Below are 18,161 nucleotides of genomic sequence, written 5' to 3'. Positions count from 1 at the left end.
TTTGCCTCTACATAAATATACCTAGAATCCAGACACTTCTCCCAGTCTTCACTGCCAACTCTCTGGACCAAATCACCATTAATATCTAATCCTCCATCACAATTGGTCTGTTCTCAACACAGCCTCTAGGGTGTGTTTTTAGAACTCAAAAGTTGTACGGTGCAATTTTAGTGCTGAAAGTCATGAATGACTTCCCATATCGTTTACAGTCAAACTTCAAGTTCTTAGCATAGCCTTCAAGGTCTGATGTGAGCTGTGTTTGTCTCCTGTGGCTCTGTGAAGTAGGATGAGTGCTCTGCACAGTGTGGGCTAAGGCCTTTCACCCCAATTATCATCCTAAACCTGGAGGAACAGAGCCTTCTGTCGCTTCCCTGGGCCCATTGTTGACTCTGGACAGCTCCAGGGAGGCTGGAGACAGTGGAGACTGTAATAAGAGCTGAGGTCTAAGAGTGATTCCTATCTCACAATCCCACTCCTAGAAAACAATGAGAGAATTTGGTCAATGGCAAGGGCTGAAATCTATTGTGTTTAGGTAACTAAAATACACATCACCAATCTGGATGTTTTGACAGTGAACTTTATCTGCGGATTGATGTTGCATTCATTTTGCTAGTTCTGACATCAGATGGAGACCAGATAAAGAACAGGTAAAACACAGTATTCTGGAGGCTGGGCCTAGAAGGGGCACACATCACTTTCTACCTAATTCCAATGGCCAGAGCTGATCATAAACCCTCCTGTATACAAAAGGATAGGTAGACATTTGCCTGTGTGCCAGGAAGAGAAAGGTTTGGATGTCCTGCCACACCTGGAAGAGCTGGCTCCTGTGCATGAGCTGGGTCTCAATGTTGAGAATTCCAGGCAGGTGAAATGACATGACAGGCTGTGTTCACTCTTCTGGCAGAACTCGGGCCTTCATCAGCACACCTAAAGCCATGGCTTAAAATACTATCTATACTCGGGTACCCCAGGCATTTTTATCTCCAATTCAGACCCCCTTCTGAACTCCACACTTGAATGTTGTTATCCAGCTGTCCACTGCAACTCTCTGTTTGGGTACTTAATGTGTCATTCAAAAGTAATACTTCCAAAATGAAACTCCTAAATTCTTCCCTGTGTCTCCAAATTTCCTAATCTCAATGAAAAACAATTGCATTATGCCAGATACTCAGGACATGGCTTCTTCATTTATTTAGCTCTTTGCTAACATTTCTAGCTCATCAACAAGTTCCTTTGGTTCTATCATCAAAACAGCAGCATTTTCCATAGATTTTCCTTCTCTTTGCTAATGCCACCTTTGACTTAACCACCATCATCTTTTGCCTGGAGTTTTGCAATGTCCTACTGGTAGATTTCCCAGCTTTGTTCCTTGTCTCTTGTTCCTAGACATTCAAATTCCTATGATACTGACAGATCTCTCAGTAGAATCTTCTGAAAAAAGAAATCCCATTTTCAGAGGTCCATGGTCCCCAGAACTTTTCCAGGACGACTTCCATTCTCTTTTGAGGTACCCAGACCTGCAGGCTCTGTGTGGAAGATTTTCACTAAGCCCTTGGTCTGAGTAGCTTGGAAGCCAGTGTCAACTGGATCAAGTCTTTCTAATTCAAGGCGTATTTTAGGAATGGAGCACATCTTGGAGCTGTCTGGATACCTGTTGTCAAAATCTACCATCAGAATGTAAAATTCACACTATACAAACTAGTGCTCAGAGTACAGAAGGTTTATTGGACAAAGAATAGGTGGTCGTGAGCAGAACAGAGACATACAGAAATGAATCGGACAGTACCCCTGCCCTGTCATCTCTTCCACATGGACAGCCACAATTCACCTCAGAGGAGAACAATTAGACTCAAGAGGTCCCGTCAGATGCAGAGGCTTACAGAGCACAGCTGGACTGGTCTGGCCCCCAGGGCCAGAGAGGGGCAGTACCTCCAGTCTATGTCAATGGCTGGAAAGGGGTGATGTAGGGACGAGGATGATGCTTTTCCTTTGGAATAGACAGGGAAACTGAGCCCTCCAGGGAGCCAGGGAGTGTATGTAGAGGTGGCCCAGAGAGGGGCAGGGCAGCATAGCCCTGTCTCAGTGGAGGTGGTGCAAGCTGTGGCAGTTCCCCTGATGACCCAGAAGCTGTGCAGGCAGGGCAGGTGGAGCTGGCAGGTGAGCAGCAACTGGGCACAGGTGTAGCCTGGTGCTGCTACAGGTGGCTAGAGCACCACAAGGCCTTGTTGCAGGTGCTGCGTATGAAGGGCTTAGTGTAATGCATGGCGGCTCTGCAGCTGCAGAGGATGGGCAAAGACACTGGTGCACTCGGGTAGCTGTAGCTCTAGTGAGGCTGGGAATCCCTCAGCTGCACAGTGCACATGTAGAGGACCCGGCTGGCACTGACGAAGCTTGTGGTGGAGGGAGGAGTGTAAGTAGAGGCCTTGGGGCGCAGGAGGCATGACCTTTGGAAAGGAGGGCCAAGGTGGGGGGACCATGGTGGCATCTTAAGTGGCAACTGTGAAGAGGAGAGAAGTTAAAATCACCACTTCCTTCCCTTTTTCTCACTGCTTGTTACCCCTTTCTAGGCCTTATTTTTTTAAAGATTTATTTATTTGTTTATTTATTTGAAAGTCAGAGTTACACAGAGAGAGGAGAGGCAGAGAGAGAGAGAGGTCCTCCTCCAATGGTCCACTCCCCAATTGGCTGCAATGGCTGGAGCTGCGCTGATCCAAAGCCAGGAAGCTCCTCCAGGTCTCCCAGGCAGGTGCAGGGGCTCAAGGACTTGGGCCATCCTCCACTGATTTTCCAGGCCACAGCAGAGAGCCGGATCAGAAGAGGAGCAGCCAGAACTAGAACTGGTGCCCATATGGGATGCTGGTGCCCCAGGCCAGGGTGTTAATCCACTGCGCCACAGCGCCGGCTCCCTTTCTAGGGCTTTGACTGATCTTACCTCCAAAATGAAAACTGGTTTCAGACCAGGTCTGCCAGATTCCATAAAGATGCTCCTGGGCCACCTTCCATAGAACTCAGCAAGACTAGGGGCAACCTGCCCTTGCCCCTGAGTCCTCCACCTGGCCTGCTCAGAGCCTGAGTGATGTTCTCCCTCTTCACTTCCCTATCCTCTGTGCACCAACAGCAATCAGTTTCCAAGTCAGTTTCCTTCTTTTCGTCATCTCAGCCTCCCTGTCCCACACTGGGGACTGCCTGGCTCCTCCCCTTGGGCCACGCCTGAGCCTGGGGGATTCTCCAGACACCACCTGGAAAGCATCCCTTCTCTGCAGACATCTCTGCCTGTCAACTTCACCCCTGGGATTTCCCCAGAACCCCACTAACCCAATTCCCTCCACACCTGTAGGCCTCTCCATCCTCCCCCACTACAGAACCCCTCTTTGGGATGCCTCAGACACCTTCCCTCTCAGCTCACCAGGGCCCCTGTGTCCTGCCACCTGCTCTGATATGAGGCACTGATCTTTACTTCTCTCTGTCCTCTCCTAGTCCACGTTACACATACCAGGACAGCTGGGCTACCTTTGCCAAACTGTACCTCGGCAGCCCACTTTCAACATATGGCTGGCATCTCTGTTTCCCTTCTTTTCCACCTCCTCAGCCCGCTGCCCTGCCCCCATTCGCAGTAGGCCCTTGCACCTGTTTTTGGGTCTGTTTCCCAAACGGCTTCTCTGGTCCCCTCTGTCTGTAAGCCCACTCCTCGTCCAGGCATCTCTGCTCCCCAATCCTGCCACATCACCTGAGGGTCCCCTCCTACTCCCCTTACTTACCAAAGGAGCCCTGCATCTCCCTTGGCCAGCCACGTGGATCCTACCTTCCCCTTCCTTGCCACACAGCACACTCACCCTAGTGGTTCCAGCCTACACCCCCGGCTTTAGCCCCAACTCAGGCTCCTACATCCCTCCTAGGCCCCATACCTGGTGCATGGCCTCTCAGTCTGCAGGGGCTGCCATAGTCCTGGGGCTTTTCTTGGCAAGTGCACCCTAATGCCTATTTTAAACTTGAAGGTATCCTTGGAAAGACAGAGCAGCCATGCCTCATAAGCTAGGTTTATATTGATGGCGTTTTCTAGAATGGGGATTTGAACCAAGACTCAAAAGGAGTCACAGAGGTCTGTGTTCCCTTGAGCTCACCCGTGCGCCCCTTAACTTGAATGTCCCTTTTTCATTTGACTCAGAATCGAGAGCACTTTCTGGTCTTGTTTTATTCTGTGGCTGAGACAGAACAACTTGTTCAAGTGTCTTGGGATATGTTTAATTAGATTAAGAGGCCAACAAGAAGTCACAGGTGAATGAGTGAATCACAAGTCATTACTGGGGCCACAGGAGCAGGGTTCATCCGAAAAGAAAGGAAAAGAGAAAGAGTAGGCCAGTAGGTCCATAGAGCACACGTGACCAAGTGGAAAATGGATGGGGGATTGTAGACAAAGGGGAGAGGGATAAAACAGAGCCTTGGCCAGAAGGGAGAAATGGGGACACAATTCTCAAAGCAGTAACCTGGGTGTAGACTCAGAATTCAGACTGGTGCAGCATCCATGCTTCCTTGTCAGTGAAACCCTTAAGCCCTTTAATATTGCACTCAGGTTGGTTGTTCGGAAGCAGCTAGGTGGGAGCTAGGGCCTGCAGCTGCTCGTCTCCCTGTTTCAGTTGTCATCTCGGGCAGGCACCTGAGGGACAGGAGCCAAGAAAGAAAAGGCCCTTCATTTCCTGCCCAGTGTTCAGTGCTGCACAAGCATTTTGTCATCGATTCTTTAACAGCCTGTAGGGAGGAATTATTACTCCTATTTCAAAGGAGGGGGAAATGTGATCTGGTGACATCAATCACATTGTTCATAGCCAAGGGATCTGCAGAGTTATACGTTTACACCTGGTGTTTGTGACATCTCAGCCTGTGCTCTTGGATGTAGCACTGTACTCTCAACCATGAAAGCTGGACTGCAGGACAGTCCATATCTGAGTGATGGACAAGTGACGCTCGAGGGCAGGAACCACTTGCTTTCATTTCTGTATTAGGAGCATCCGTTACAGAACTTTGAAGATGCATGGTAAAAATACATAGAACCGGGCCAGCATTGTGGCCAGTGGCTTAATGATTGTAATGTGGGTATCCCATATTGGAATATTCATTTGCATTCCAGCTACTCTGCTTCCAATTCAGCTCCCTGCTTCCACGCCTGGGAAGTCAGAGAATGATGACTCAAGTACTCGAGTCCTCCGCCATCCATGTTGGAGACTTGGATGGAGTTCCATGCTCCTGGCCATTTGAGGAGTGAGACAGCAGATGGAAGATCTCGCTCTCTTGCTCGCGCTGTTAACTCTTTCTCATGCTGTCACTCTGCCTTTCAAATATGTAAACCTTTTTAAAAGCTAATTGTCTGAAATGGGCTATTCAACAGCTATCTTTTTTTTATTTATTTATTTGAAAGTCAGAGTTAGAGAAGGAGAGGCAGAGATAGAGGTCTTCTCTCCGCTGATTTTCTCCCCAGTTGGCCGCAGCGGCCAGAGCTGCACTGATTTGAAGCCAGGAGCCAGGTGCTTCTTTCCAGTTTCCCAGGCAGGTACAGGGGCCCAAGGAATTGGGCCATCTTCTACTATTTTCTCAGGCCATAGCAGAGAGCTGGATTGGAAATGGAGAAGCCGGGACTTGAACTTGCATCCATATGGGATGCCAACACTGTAGGCAGTGGCTTTACCAGCTATACCACAGTGCCGGCCCCAACTGTTATCTTTTAAATAATCAATCACATAAAGCAATCTGAGCTTCTATGACACTAGGAAAAAGAGGTTGGTGCCTCCATTTTTATCAAGAAACTTTTACTTCATTGAGCCTCCCAATATCATTCTGCACTGTATACTGTATATAATTCCAACCACCTACCCCTTACACATATACTTCAGATGGCCAGGCTTGCTTGCTTTCAGGGAAAATTACCAGGCTTGTTTTCACTATAACTGATATTTCTCTGAGCATCAACTTCCATTGTCTTGGTAACTTCACCTCTCCTGCTGGGCTTTGTGTCCATAAAGGCACAGGAGGCTGGGGGCAAGGCTGTGGCTGGTTGTAGGAAAGCTCATTGTGTTACACTAAAGAGTCACTGTTGGGAAGGAACTAGCTGTGTGCTTTAGTATCCACGATCATCCACAAGGCATCCCTCCTCTATCTTAGAGGAAGAAAAGGAGCAGCCTACTGGAATACCAGCCTTAAAGAAGTGCTTCGTGTTGCTATGAAAATGCACAGGGGAGCCACACAGAATGCAGCATCTGACCTTGACTCCAGGGCAAATGGTACTAATGTGAGCTCAATGCCATTTCACTGGGCCTGGGAAAAATGCAAAGCCCTTTGTCCTATGCCTTCTGAGCAAAGCTACTGAGCCACTATTCCTGCTTTGGAAACTGAAGATGGCCAAGCACTTTGCACCAGTATCTGAGTTCTCAGGGTCTGCAGGTGTCTCCCTTGGCTAGGTGGCTTGAGGGGAAATTACCCCACCTCTAGTCCTTTTCCCACAAGCAGGTGCCATAGAAGATGGGTTTCTCTTTTGCATCCAACAGTGTTTCAGGGCACCATGACCTCTTCTCAGGAGAGTTCTATGCAGTTTCCTCCTCTTAACCCACAGTCTCCCCTTTCTCTAGAGACCAAGTCCCCTTTCTTCAGAAGTCAAGCCTCCATACAATATTCTCAAAACGTGTTCCCAGGACCAACAACATCAGCGTCATGTGGGAACTTGCAAGAGATGGAGATCTCAGTCTGTACCCCAGACCTGTTGAATCAGAAACCCTGGGAGTGGATCCCAGTGAAATTCTGAGGCACTTTAAGGTTTGAGATCCACTGTTTTTGGCCCCAAAAGAAGCTCATTTTGTTGTATTGAGGATTTCACAGTAAAGGAGGAGGCTGGCATTCAGTTTTTATGGCAAAATCTCTTTGTACCAGTCATCCCCATGCCACCTCTGCCAGCAGCGTCAACTCCATCGTTTGATCTTCCTTTAGCTCTGAAGAGCTTTCGAACTGAGCCTCACCCTTTGATGCTCCCTCTGCTTTGCTTCTCTTTGAGAAATTCATTCTCATTGTAGGTGAACTTTGACACCTCTTCACTGTATTGGCAGGTCCTTGACAGACTGTAAACATAAGGGACTTGTCTTTGAGGCAGGATGTGCAGGATTAGTCTAGACAAGGGCAGGAGTGACAGTACCTACAGAGAGATGAGGAAGGAAGATGACCCAGCTTGGGCTGTAACTTGTCCCCTACTTGCGGGCAGTGGAGTGAATGTATATTCAGGGTCCATGCGGGGTTAATCCAGAAACAGGTGGTTGCACCTATTTAGGGTGGGGAGCAGTAATGTTGCCAGATCTGGGGACTGGACCCCTGGAGCTCAGCTTTCCTGGGCAGAGGGACATGGAGAAGATCATGGTTGACAATGGACGCTTAGGAAGGGCAGGCAGCAAGGAGTTTGGACCAAGGTGGCTGTCATGGGAAGCTGCAGAGGACAGTGTTCTGGAAGGGCGTCCACAGCAATGGTCATGTGGTGTGAAAGTAACTGAATTTTAGAGGAAAAGTCAGTATCAAAAGATACTGCAGATTTTACAATGACCATGTCAGAGGGCTTGAAGCCTGTGAGAATTGAGATGGTCAATAGTATTATGAGCTCAGATTAATAGGAACAGGGCTGTAGTCAGCAGGTATTCCAGCGTGCCTCAGCCTTTATGTGCAAGCCCTTTGTGCCTGGGGACAGCCTTCACTAGCCCACATTCCTTTATCTGTGGATGGGGCCACTTGGTGACAACCCACAGCCTCTCTTATTGCAGAACCCATTTGTGATGGAAGCAGAGCTAGATAGCTGGTGCTGGGATTCTTCTTATTTGCACATTCAGTGTGTGAGGTTAGAGGAGTTTGATGTTCATTTCATTCTCCAGTGTGACTGCTGACATGATAAAAGACATATCTGTCTGGACCCAAGCAGTCTCTTTAGCAGGAATACCCAGCTGCTTCAGAGGTTCATCTGTGGACCTTTTTCTAAAACTGATGGGTGATTTCTGTAGGTGACAAAAGGCCCGAAGGCCTCATTGTTGGTCATAATAGCTACACACACACACACACACACACACACACACACCCTGAGGACCAGTGTCTCTCAATTAGTGTTAAGGGTTGATTATTTTCAGAGGCCTCATCCCATCCATCTCATCTGGATGACTTTGCTCCATACTGTGAGATGGGTTTCATGTGGGGCATGTAAGGAACTAAGCCCAAAACAGATTTTAAAAGATGATACATACCATGTGGAGAATAATCTTAGCTATCTTAAACATTTGTGAGTTCACATACAGGCTTGACAGTTACATTGCCTATGACTGCGTTTTCAGAGGGTGATAAACTACCCATGAATGGGGGAATCAAAGAGTTCTTTGTCTTCCTTAGGTTATCCTCATGACTCCTGGGGCCACAGCTAGTGCAGGAGTTTTGCGGTATTGATGATACAGGAGACACATGCCTTTTAAGAAAGGAGGAAGAACTTCAGTTGTACACCATTTTCCAAGTGAGTACTGGATGTTGTGGATGTTGGGTTTCACAATAGGGCTGCATATTCTTTTGACAGTTTTCCAACACTATGTCCCATCCTGTTGAGTGTGGATGGGTTTGTGACTACTTCACCAAGAGAGTAGGGCACAAGGGATGCTGTGTGACTTCTGAGGCTAGATCAAGGGAGCCAAGCAGCTTCTGCCTGGTTTTCTGGAATTCTCACCCCCTGGAACCCTGAGCCTCTGTGTGGTAAGTCTGACTACCTTATGGTGCTGTAATGGAGAGGTCACATTTAGGTGCCCTGAGCCCACCTTCTACACCTTTGAGATAAATCTAGCCAAGCCATTTGTAACAAGTCCATGCATTCAAGTCTTACTGGCTGGGCACCTAAACCTTGTGGAGTGGATATGAACCATCCTTGATCTGCCCAACCCAGATTTCTGACCTACTGAATCTGAGAGAATAATAAAATGATGTTCTGTGCCACTGAACTTTGAGGGGGTTGTTGTGTAGCAGTAAATAAGTAGAACAGTAGGTAAGACTGGAATTAACATAGTAACAATATCTACATATGGTACTATTCTTGTTCTACATATGGCAAAATAGGTCAAGCCAAAGTATTTCTAGTTAGCTTCGGGGGTGGGGGAATGGAGTAATAGTGATATCAAGATAAGTGTATCTTTGTTTGAAGACAACCATGTGTCTCCTTGGGGAAGTACCCCAGAGAATTTTCAGGTTGGGGACTGGTCACCCAGGCATAACTGGCTGGTTGGTTTCAGGTGAACCATGTATGTGTCAGCATTCATGACCTCATTGGAGATCATTAAGCTGTCCAGTTCCCACTGAGACCCTGTGGACAGGAATGGTTTTGGTGTAGTAGGTTGTTAACAAGGAATTATTACCACAATAGTGCTGTAGAACATGCCTGTCCTCCCCCCAGTGGTTTAATGAAAAAGCATTGATTTATCTCATGAGTCTAGCACAGAGATCTGAAGGAGAAGTCGTGAGGACTTTGCTGTTACCCGCAGCATCACCACTTGAGCTGTGCAGGGGGTTGTCCTGCTGCCGGGGCATCCCCATGTCAGTGCTTCAGCCACCAAGGGGGAAACTGCCGCTGCTGATGGCGCCTCTGATAGTGAGCTGAGAGTGCTAAAAGATGCTGAAGTAACAGCCACAGCTCTGCTCCAGGTGCCAGAACTGGAAGCAGGAAGAGTCCTTTCTTTCCTTTACCTATTTCTAGTGTCCTTCCCTTGACTCAGTGTTGGCCCAAAACTAACAGGAAGGAGTGACAAGGGATTCTGGGCAATGTAGTTTTTGAACTGCCTGCTCTAGAATCACACAGCACAGGGAGGTGGGTGGGGAGTGGTTCCAGGGCTGAGAAACAGTAGGCAAATGACTGACACACTTAGGAATCTTAATTCTTGAAAACTTTAAGAGAATCTTTCAAAATATTGTTGACAAATCACAATAAATTAGAACTCTTTTTGCTAAGAAAAATATAATCCTGGGCCAATGTTGTGGCACAATGGATTAAACCATTGTCTGCGACACCAGCATCCCATGTAGGAGCCCCAGTTTGAGTCCCAGCTGCTCTGGGACTTGGGGCCAGGCCACCCACATGGGAGTTCCTGGCTCGTGACTTTGGCCTGGCCCAGCCCTGGCTATTGGGATCATTTGAGGAATGAGCCAACAGGTGGATGATGTCTTTCTCTGTATGTCTCTCCCTCTCTGTCACTCCACTTTTCAAATACATAAATCTTTAAAAAGTATATAATCTGAATGCAAGACAACTTAAGCAAAAGCAAATTTGGACACCTAAAGCTGAATACTCAAAAAAAAAAAAAAAAGCTAGATATACAGGATTAAGTGAAGTCTTCAGCACTTAGTTTCTCTCCATGTCTACTTTCTCACTCTATTTTCTTTCTTTTTTGCTTTCCCATTCTTAGGCAGGATCTCTTATATAGTAACAAGACTCTCAGTAGATTTGGTACAATAACTTCATAGCCACAAAAATAATGGGGGGGGGGGGAGGTGGGCATTTGGCTTTAGCAGTTAAGACTCTGGTTAAGATACCAGTAAAGATGCCTGCATCCCATGTCAAAGTACTTGGGTTTGATTTCTGACTCTTAACAAGCAATTCCAGCTCACTGCAAACCTTGTGGGTTGAGGTGGGTGGAGAGACAGCAGATGATGGCTCAACTAGTTGGTTCCCTGCACCTTTGTGGGAGATCTGGGCTGAGTCCCAGGCCTCTGAGTTCTGGCTCCAGTCTGGCTCAGCCCTGGCTTTTGTGGGCCTTTGGGGAGTGAACTAGACAATGGAAACTTTCTTTCTCTCCCTCCCTCACTCTCTGATTCTCTCTCAAATAAATAAATCAAATTTTACAATTGATAGGGATTCTTCCTCTCCCTTTCAGTTCTTCCACCCAACATTCTTGAGCCAGTACTGATTGGTTCTGAAATGCCATGTGCTAGATTGTGCTAGGTTCAGCCACTTAAATATAGCTGGAGTTCAAGGATTGGATCCTGCTAGCTTCAAGGTTGGGGTAAACTCCCTCCCAGGATCTCTCAACTCTGAGAGGACTGACAGACTCAACCAGGAACTTTGACAGCTGACACACATACTCATCATGAGAAAATCTCTTGTTCCTAGTCAGACCTTTGTAGCTTTGTTTTCACCTGAGTGGAGTTCAGAGACAGCTGGGGAGGTGTCCCCAGCTCAGCACAACAGGACTCCGGGGACTTCTGAGCACTGAGAATTTCACTTCTTAGGGAATCTCAGTTGCCTTCCTGGAGTCCATTCCCTTTCTGAGAGAGCCCCTCATTTCCCAGCCTTGCAGGAATCACCCTACACCAGCTTCAGCTGTGGGCTCCGAACACCTGGAGCCAATCAGTACTCCCTACCTTAGGGCCCTGTTCTGTGTTCATGGACTGTGTGGGGAGCACGGGAATCCCAGAGAAAGCTGGGGCATGGATTCTCTTTGCTGTTCTTGAATAGTAATAGAGAACATTGCTATTGTTAAATCCACTATTGCATCCGTTGCTGGTACTACCATTACTGTGATTACAAAAAACAACAGTGACTCTTGTAGAACTATGCTATATATAAATAAATATATATGTGTACATGTTCTTTATATATATTGCCTCACTTAGGAAAACAACCTTGTAGGGTAGAGGTCATTACTGTTCTCATTTTAAAGAAAAAAATTTGAACCAGAGAAGTTAAGTACTTGCCCAAGGTCACAGAGGTTAAGTGCTGTGGTTTGGATTTAAAACAAGGTACACACATTCTGCTTTGTGAAACTTGTAACTGGGGAAGACCTAAGTGGAAGTCTGAAGGTAGTGGGAGGCCACCATGTGGCACTGAGGTGTGCACAGATGGAGCGGAACCAAAGGTGCTGTCTTGCATGTCCAGTATCAAGTTCTTCCTGCAGCCAGAAATACCTAATTCTGCTCTTGTAAGTTACATGAATCAGTGGATTTTTCTGTATGACTTCAACCCTTGTGAGACAGGTTTCTTTGCCTTCCAACTGAATGAAACCACATGCAGAAGCTGGTTCCAGGGAGCAGAGGTTGACAGTGCTGGACACTGATGTGGCATTGACTGAGCTGACATGTGGAGAGGGGTAATGAGAGGAAAGCCTCCACTGCCGGCAGCAGGATTAACACTACTGGTTATGCTGCAGTGCGTTAACTGCTCAATTGCCCCCTGTTGGTTTTTGATATTCAGACCACTTATCTTTCAAGCTGTAGCATTAGGGGTCTTGGAGAAAATTAGGATGTTGAAGTTGGCCACTTGTTACAGCCTCCAGGAAGGCCTGCTCCAGTTATCTAATGATATGTACCAAACTGCTCTGAAATGCAGCAGCTTAAAACACACATTTATTATGAGCATTCACAGTATGTGGGGTGCCTGGGCTCACTCAGTGGTCAGTGCCTGGAGTCCGTCATGTTGCCGTCCACTGATGGACTAAGAAAACTCAGCTGGGTTGGACGTGCAGACTGGTGCTCTCACAGGGCAGGGAGTTGATGTGGGTGGTTTTCTGGGAGTTCAGTTAAGCTGTTCACCTGAGTGCCTTCAGGTGGCATCTGTAATCATGGAAGCTGATTATTTTGGGTTAAGATTTATTTATTTTAAAGACACAGTGACAGAGAGAGAGAGAGAGAGATCATTCATTCATTCACTGGTTCATTCCCCAAATGTCTACAGCAGGCTGGGGCTAGTCCATGCTAAAGCCAGGAGCCCAGAACTCCATCTGTGTCTCCCATATGGGTGGGATGGGCCTAAGCACTTGAGCTATATACCACTGCTTTTCCAGGTGTGAACTGGATTGGAAGTGGAGCAACTGGGACTCAAAACAGAAGTTTGACATGAGATTCTGGTGTTGCAGGCTGAAACCATGGAGCCACAACCCTGGGCCCTAAGCTCTGTTTTAAGAGGGTGTGTCCTGGGGCCAGCACTGCCTGCAGTGCTGGCATCCCATATGGATGCTGGTTCAAGTCCCGGCTGCTCCACTTCCAATCCAGCTCTCTGCTATGGCCTGAGAAAGCAGTGGAAGATGGCCCAAGTGCCTGGGCCCCTGCACCCGTGTGAGAGACCCAGAAGAAGCTCCTGGCTTCTGGCTCCTGGCTTCGGATTGGCACAGCTCTGGCAGTTGTGGCCAATTGGGGAGTGAACCAACAGATGGAAGACCTCTCTCTCTCTCTCTCTCTCTCTCTGCCTTTCCTTCTCTCTCTGGGTAACTCTTTCAAATAAATAAATCTTAAAAAAAAAAAAAAGGGCATATCCCAAGCATTCAAAAGGCCTGGATTTTAAGCTAGCATTCTGTCACTTATGAGAGAGTCAGATGAACCCATTAGTTTTCAGAGGAAAGGGTCACAGAAGGGCAGGCTTGCTGGGAGGTACAGCTTTCTGGGATCAGCACGGTGCGCCAGCCACAGCACACCATCCGCAGTGACCAACGTAAAAAGGAAGAACTTTCTCTCTGTCTCTCTCTCTCTTGCTGTCCACTCTGCCTGTCCAAAAAAAAAAAAAAATGCCAGAAAGAATTCAACTTTCCTTGGACTGCCACAGGCCCTGGGGAACACAGACAGAGGGACTGACTACTGGATGCAGATCTTTATCCCTGTTCCTCCCTGGTAGCAGGAAGAGCAACACCTGCTGAGCCTTGCACCAACCACCCAAAGCAAGTCAAGGGGATTCTAAGAGAGGAAAACCTCTTGACGTGGTGGGGGTGCACAGGTGAGATTGCTGTTTATCAACCCAGATTGGCTTAGAGCAGCACCATTTATACTCTCCCAGATACCAGTCTGCTGGAGTGAATGAATCTGCCTCTTACCTCAGGTGTGTATGTGACCTGGGGCACCTCAGATGTATTCCACTGTGGCCCAGGGAGCAGCCACTGGAGGGAAAGTTTTCTTAGGGAAATAGCACACATGGGAGAGGGGGACCCCACCCAGGCCAGCACATCTCAAGCTGTTGTTTGCAGGCCATCTGCTAACAATTCATTGGCCAAGAGCTGAGCACCTTCAGAGCACTGGGTATTCCCATTCCCAAGAAGGTTGGCCATGGATGTTTTGAATAACATTAGAAGCCTGAGCTGTATTGGGTTCAACTGCTACCTGTGGCATCCTATATGAGCACTGGTTCAAATTTGGCTTTTCTTCTGATCCAGCTCCCTGCTAATGTGCCTGGAAAAGCAGTGTTGGGTGGCCCAAGTACCGGGGCTCCTGCCACCCTCATGGGAGACCCAGATGGAGTTCCAGGCTCCTGTGTCAGCCTGGCCCAGCCTCGGCTGTTGCAGCCATTTGGGGAGTGAACCAACAGATGGAAGATCTCTTTTTGTCCCCCCCTCCACCTCTAATTCTGCCTTTCAAATAAATAAATCTTAAAATAATCAAAATTCTGTGCCTGCAGAATCTTACCTGGGTGTGTCTGGCATAAAAGGGAGAAGTCTGGATCTGCCTGTAAAGTGTTAGCCATCCTTGTCATGGAGCAGCAGCATAACACATGGTTGGGATTTTCTGTTATTTTCCACATTTCATACACTTATGATGTCATGTTTTCATAATCAGAACACACATGACAGAGAAAATGCCTTCTGAGAAGCCTTGTCCTTCTCAGCTGAGGGAAACAAGAACAAGACAGCCTCGATGGAGGGGATGAGGGCTGGGACTTTGGTTTTTCATCCCAGTGGTTTGCAAAGGAAAAGTGAATGCTGCAAAACCCACCTTGTTTTCTAAGCTCGTTCAATTCTGTGGTCAGGGCAGAGGCTAAAGAGCTGCTGTTTATAAGACGTTGACTTTTATTCAGGGCCGAGTGACAGGAAACTTTTGGTGGAATGGATGTGCATGCTCCATCCTGTTAAGAAGGCGATGAGTGCCTGGGTCAAGGATGCTCACTGTCTTCTCGGATTCCTCTGCTCTCCCTGTCCCCATCTGCAAAATCCAAGGCTGAGTGCAGTGATCGGTGAGGTCCCTTGCAGATGTCACTTCCAGTAATTCCAACATTCCTCTAGTAGCTTGGTTATCTCCAGATCTAACAGGTTAAAAGACGCACCCCAAAGGAAGAGTTCTAATTCCCTCCCTGGCCTCGTGCTGACGTCTTTATGGTAGCTCACACAGAAGCACATGTGGGAGTTTCTTTTATTATGTTTCCCAGTTGCACAAATATTAATAGGTATTGTGGAAATTTAAAAACACAAACAGGATGGGTGTTTGATGTGGCACTTGAGACGCTCGCTGTTCCGGAGCCCTCGTCCCCTATAGGAAGGCCTGGGGTGGAGTGCCCATTCCGCTTCTGATTCTGTCTTCCCACTAGTGCACAGTAGGCATTAATGGGAGGAATCGGTGATGGCTGAAGTGCTTGGGTCCCTGCTACCCATGTGGGAGTCCTGAATTGAGTTCTAGGCTCCTAGCTTCAGCTTGACCCGGCCCCTGCTGTTGCATGCTTATGAGGACTGAACCAGTGATGAAAGTTCTCTCCGTCTGTCTCTCTGCCTTTCAAATAAAAATTAAATATTAAACAAAATTAAGGGCTTAGCCTCCATCTGCCTTAAAAAAATAAAAATACAGAGAAAAAATTTACTTATAATTCCACCACTGTTAACTTTTTTTTTTTTTTTGACAGGCAGAGTTAGACAGTGAGAGAGAGAGAGAGAGAGAAAGAGAGAGAACAGTCTTCTTTCCATTGGTTCACTCCCCAAATGGCCACCACAGCTGGCGTGCTGCGCTGATACGAAGCCAGGAACCAGGTGCTTCCTCCTGGTCTCCCATGGGGGTGCAGGGCCCAAGCACTTGGGCCATCCTCCACTCCCTTCCTGGGCCACAGCAGAGAGCTGGACTGGAAGAGGAACAACCAGGACAGAATCTGGCACCCCAATGGGGACTAGAACATGGAGAACTGGTGCCACAGCTGGAGGATTAGCCTAGTGAGCCACAGCGCTGGCCCACTGTTAGCTTTTACAATACATTTCCAGTATTTTTCCATTGCATGTGTACCAGAACTATCTTGAACAACTATTTATTTATTTGAAAGGCAGAAAATGAGAGAGAAATAAATCCACTGGTTCACTCCTTAAGTGCTTGCAACTTCTGGGCATGGGCAAGGCTGAAGCCAGAAACCAGTAACCTATCCTGGTCTCCCGTATTAGCGGCAGGAATTTGAACAATCATCTGCTGCTTCCAAGGTGTGTTTGCAGGGGGATGGATCAGAAGTGGGTAGCCAGGACTCTAATAAGCACTCTAATAATCAGTTGCTGATCTCTCAAGTGGTGGCTGAACCTGCTGTGCCACAATGCCCTCCCCTGAACTGACCTCAATTTTATTTTTGCTTTATAAGTTGTGACATTTCCTGTACAATTATCTTCTAATCTATTATTTTAATAATTACTAAACTTTTTAATAATTATTAAACTAATAACTTCTAAACTAACATTTTAATAATTTCATAATAATAACATTATTAAATGAGATTTAATAATTTAAAAAATTTTCTTCATGGATTACAGTAGCAGTAACCCATTTTTGACCTTTATGTGTTTTCAGTGTGGGGAATGGATGAAGAGTTTGAACAGCCTGGGTTTAAATACTGGATCTAGGATTCCTTTCAGAGTGTGTGACTGGCCAGAGGTCCTGACACCTTTAAGACTCAAATGGAAACACAGCATCTACTATCTATGGAAGATTTCTTGTGAAGATGAAATAATACTGGTTATGACACAGGTCAGTGTCCCAGTCATGCATCCCATGCTTGCTCCCCACCCTGTCTTCTGCCTTCATTAGCAGCTTCACTTTCCACAGAGGACCCTCCAACTCTCTCTGTGGAACCAGAAAAGGAGGGCTGCAAACTCTTGGCAATTAGATCATAGTATTTCTGATTTGAGTAAAAGATATGTACACATACATACACACACATATGTATAAGCCTGTATATATACTTATAAAAGGTAAATACACACACACACACACACACACACACACATATATATATATTCATTCTTGTGAGGTGATTGCTCTTGTCCCCAAGCTGGGTACAATACAGCATGAGTTAACCAGGTGTTTGGGTATCCCCAGCACCAGACAACCCTGTGAAGTCAGCTAGGGGCCATATGCCCTTTGCATTTCTCTATGGAGAGGACATGCAGTAGATGAGGGTACCCAGAGCACCCACGGATCCTTGTATTAGGGACTCTTGTGTCCCTAGCTGCTCAGCCTCCAAATGATCCATCCTTTATATTAACAATACCATGTAGGGCAGCCTAGAACATGTTTGATCCCTAGGCCCCTGTCCCTTAGAGGCTGATGGTGACATGAAGGACAAGCTGTCCCCTGTAAAGGAGGGGGCTTTACAGAAACAGAGCTCCTTTAAGATAATTTCTTACAAGTATAATTACCCTTTTAAGTTTGGGCAGCTTTAAGGCTTTAATAAATATACACTATTTTGCCCTCAGAATGATTTCAGAAATTTACACTCTGTTTTCATGTGTTTTTACCAAAATTAGGATAAAATACATAGCTAAATTCCACTATTATGATTCTAAAATTAATATTTACATGCTTATTGAAAGAGCACCCAATTTTTTAAAAAATCCAGTGCATTTTTCTACAAAATGAGCTCTGCATCATTATTTTTAATGCAAGCTAGCATTCCATGGTATCATAGTGTTTGATGTTGTCAGGTATTTATTAATTAGTTTAGATATATTATTTTGTTGTTTGCTAAATTTTACAGTGAGTCTTGAACATATATCTTCATAAATTTGTTCAATTATACCGTCAGTATAAATTTTAGAAATGAACTTGCAGAGTTAAAGGATAGTCAAGGGGCTGGTGTTGTGACGCAGTGCGGTAAGCCACTACTGGCATCACACACTGGAATGCTGGATTGAGTCCTGGCTACTCATCCAGCTTCCTGCTAATGTGCCAAGGGAGGCAGCAGCAGAAGGCGAAGATGGCCTAGGTGTTTGGGCCCCCCACCAGCCATGTGAGAGATCTGCATAGAGTTCCTGGCTCTCAGCTATACCCTGGCCCACACTTCGCTTCTGTGGCCATTTGAGGAGTGAACCAGTGGATACAAGATCTCCCTCTCTCTCTCTCTCCCTGCCTTTCAAATAATTTTTTTTTAAATAATCTTTAAAGAATAAAAATAGGCTGGTGCC

At 46.6% G+C, this 18,161-nt stretch overlaps 1 long non-coding RNA gene across 6 annotated transcripts in view; it reads left to right on the top strand.

Moving 5' to 3' along the window:
* The window catches only part of LOC149122128 (uncharacterized), a 153,798-nt gene that overhangs the window by 112,798 nt on the left and 22,839 nt on the right, over positions 1 to 18,161 (top strand). For 5 of the 6 annotated variants that reach the window (XR_016221159.1, XR_016221158.1, XR_016221155.1 and 2 more), the window contains 2 exons: positions 8,401 to 8,518; positions 16,549 to 16,725. This is a non-coding gene — a long non-coding RNA (uncharacterized LOC149122128). The remainder of the gene's footprint in view (positions 1 to 8,400; positions 8,519 to 16,548; positions 16,726 to 18,161) is intronic. The other variant, XR_016221152.1, reaches the window with a different exon arrangement.

This window comes from Oryctolagus cuniculus, chromosome 15 (assembly GCF_051225735.1).
Source record: "Oryctolagus cuniculus isolate XC-2025 breed Fujian yellow rabbit chromosome 15, ASM5122573v1, whole genome shotgun sequence".
Taxonomy (NCBI): domain Eukaryota; kingdom Metazoa; phylum Chordata; class Mammalia; order Lagomorpha; family Leporidae; genus Oryctolagus; species Oryctolagus cuniculus.
The sequence above is the reverse complement of the archived record's forward strand: the minus strand, read 5'-3'. Positions and strand labels throughout refer to the sequence as shown.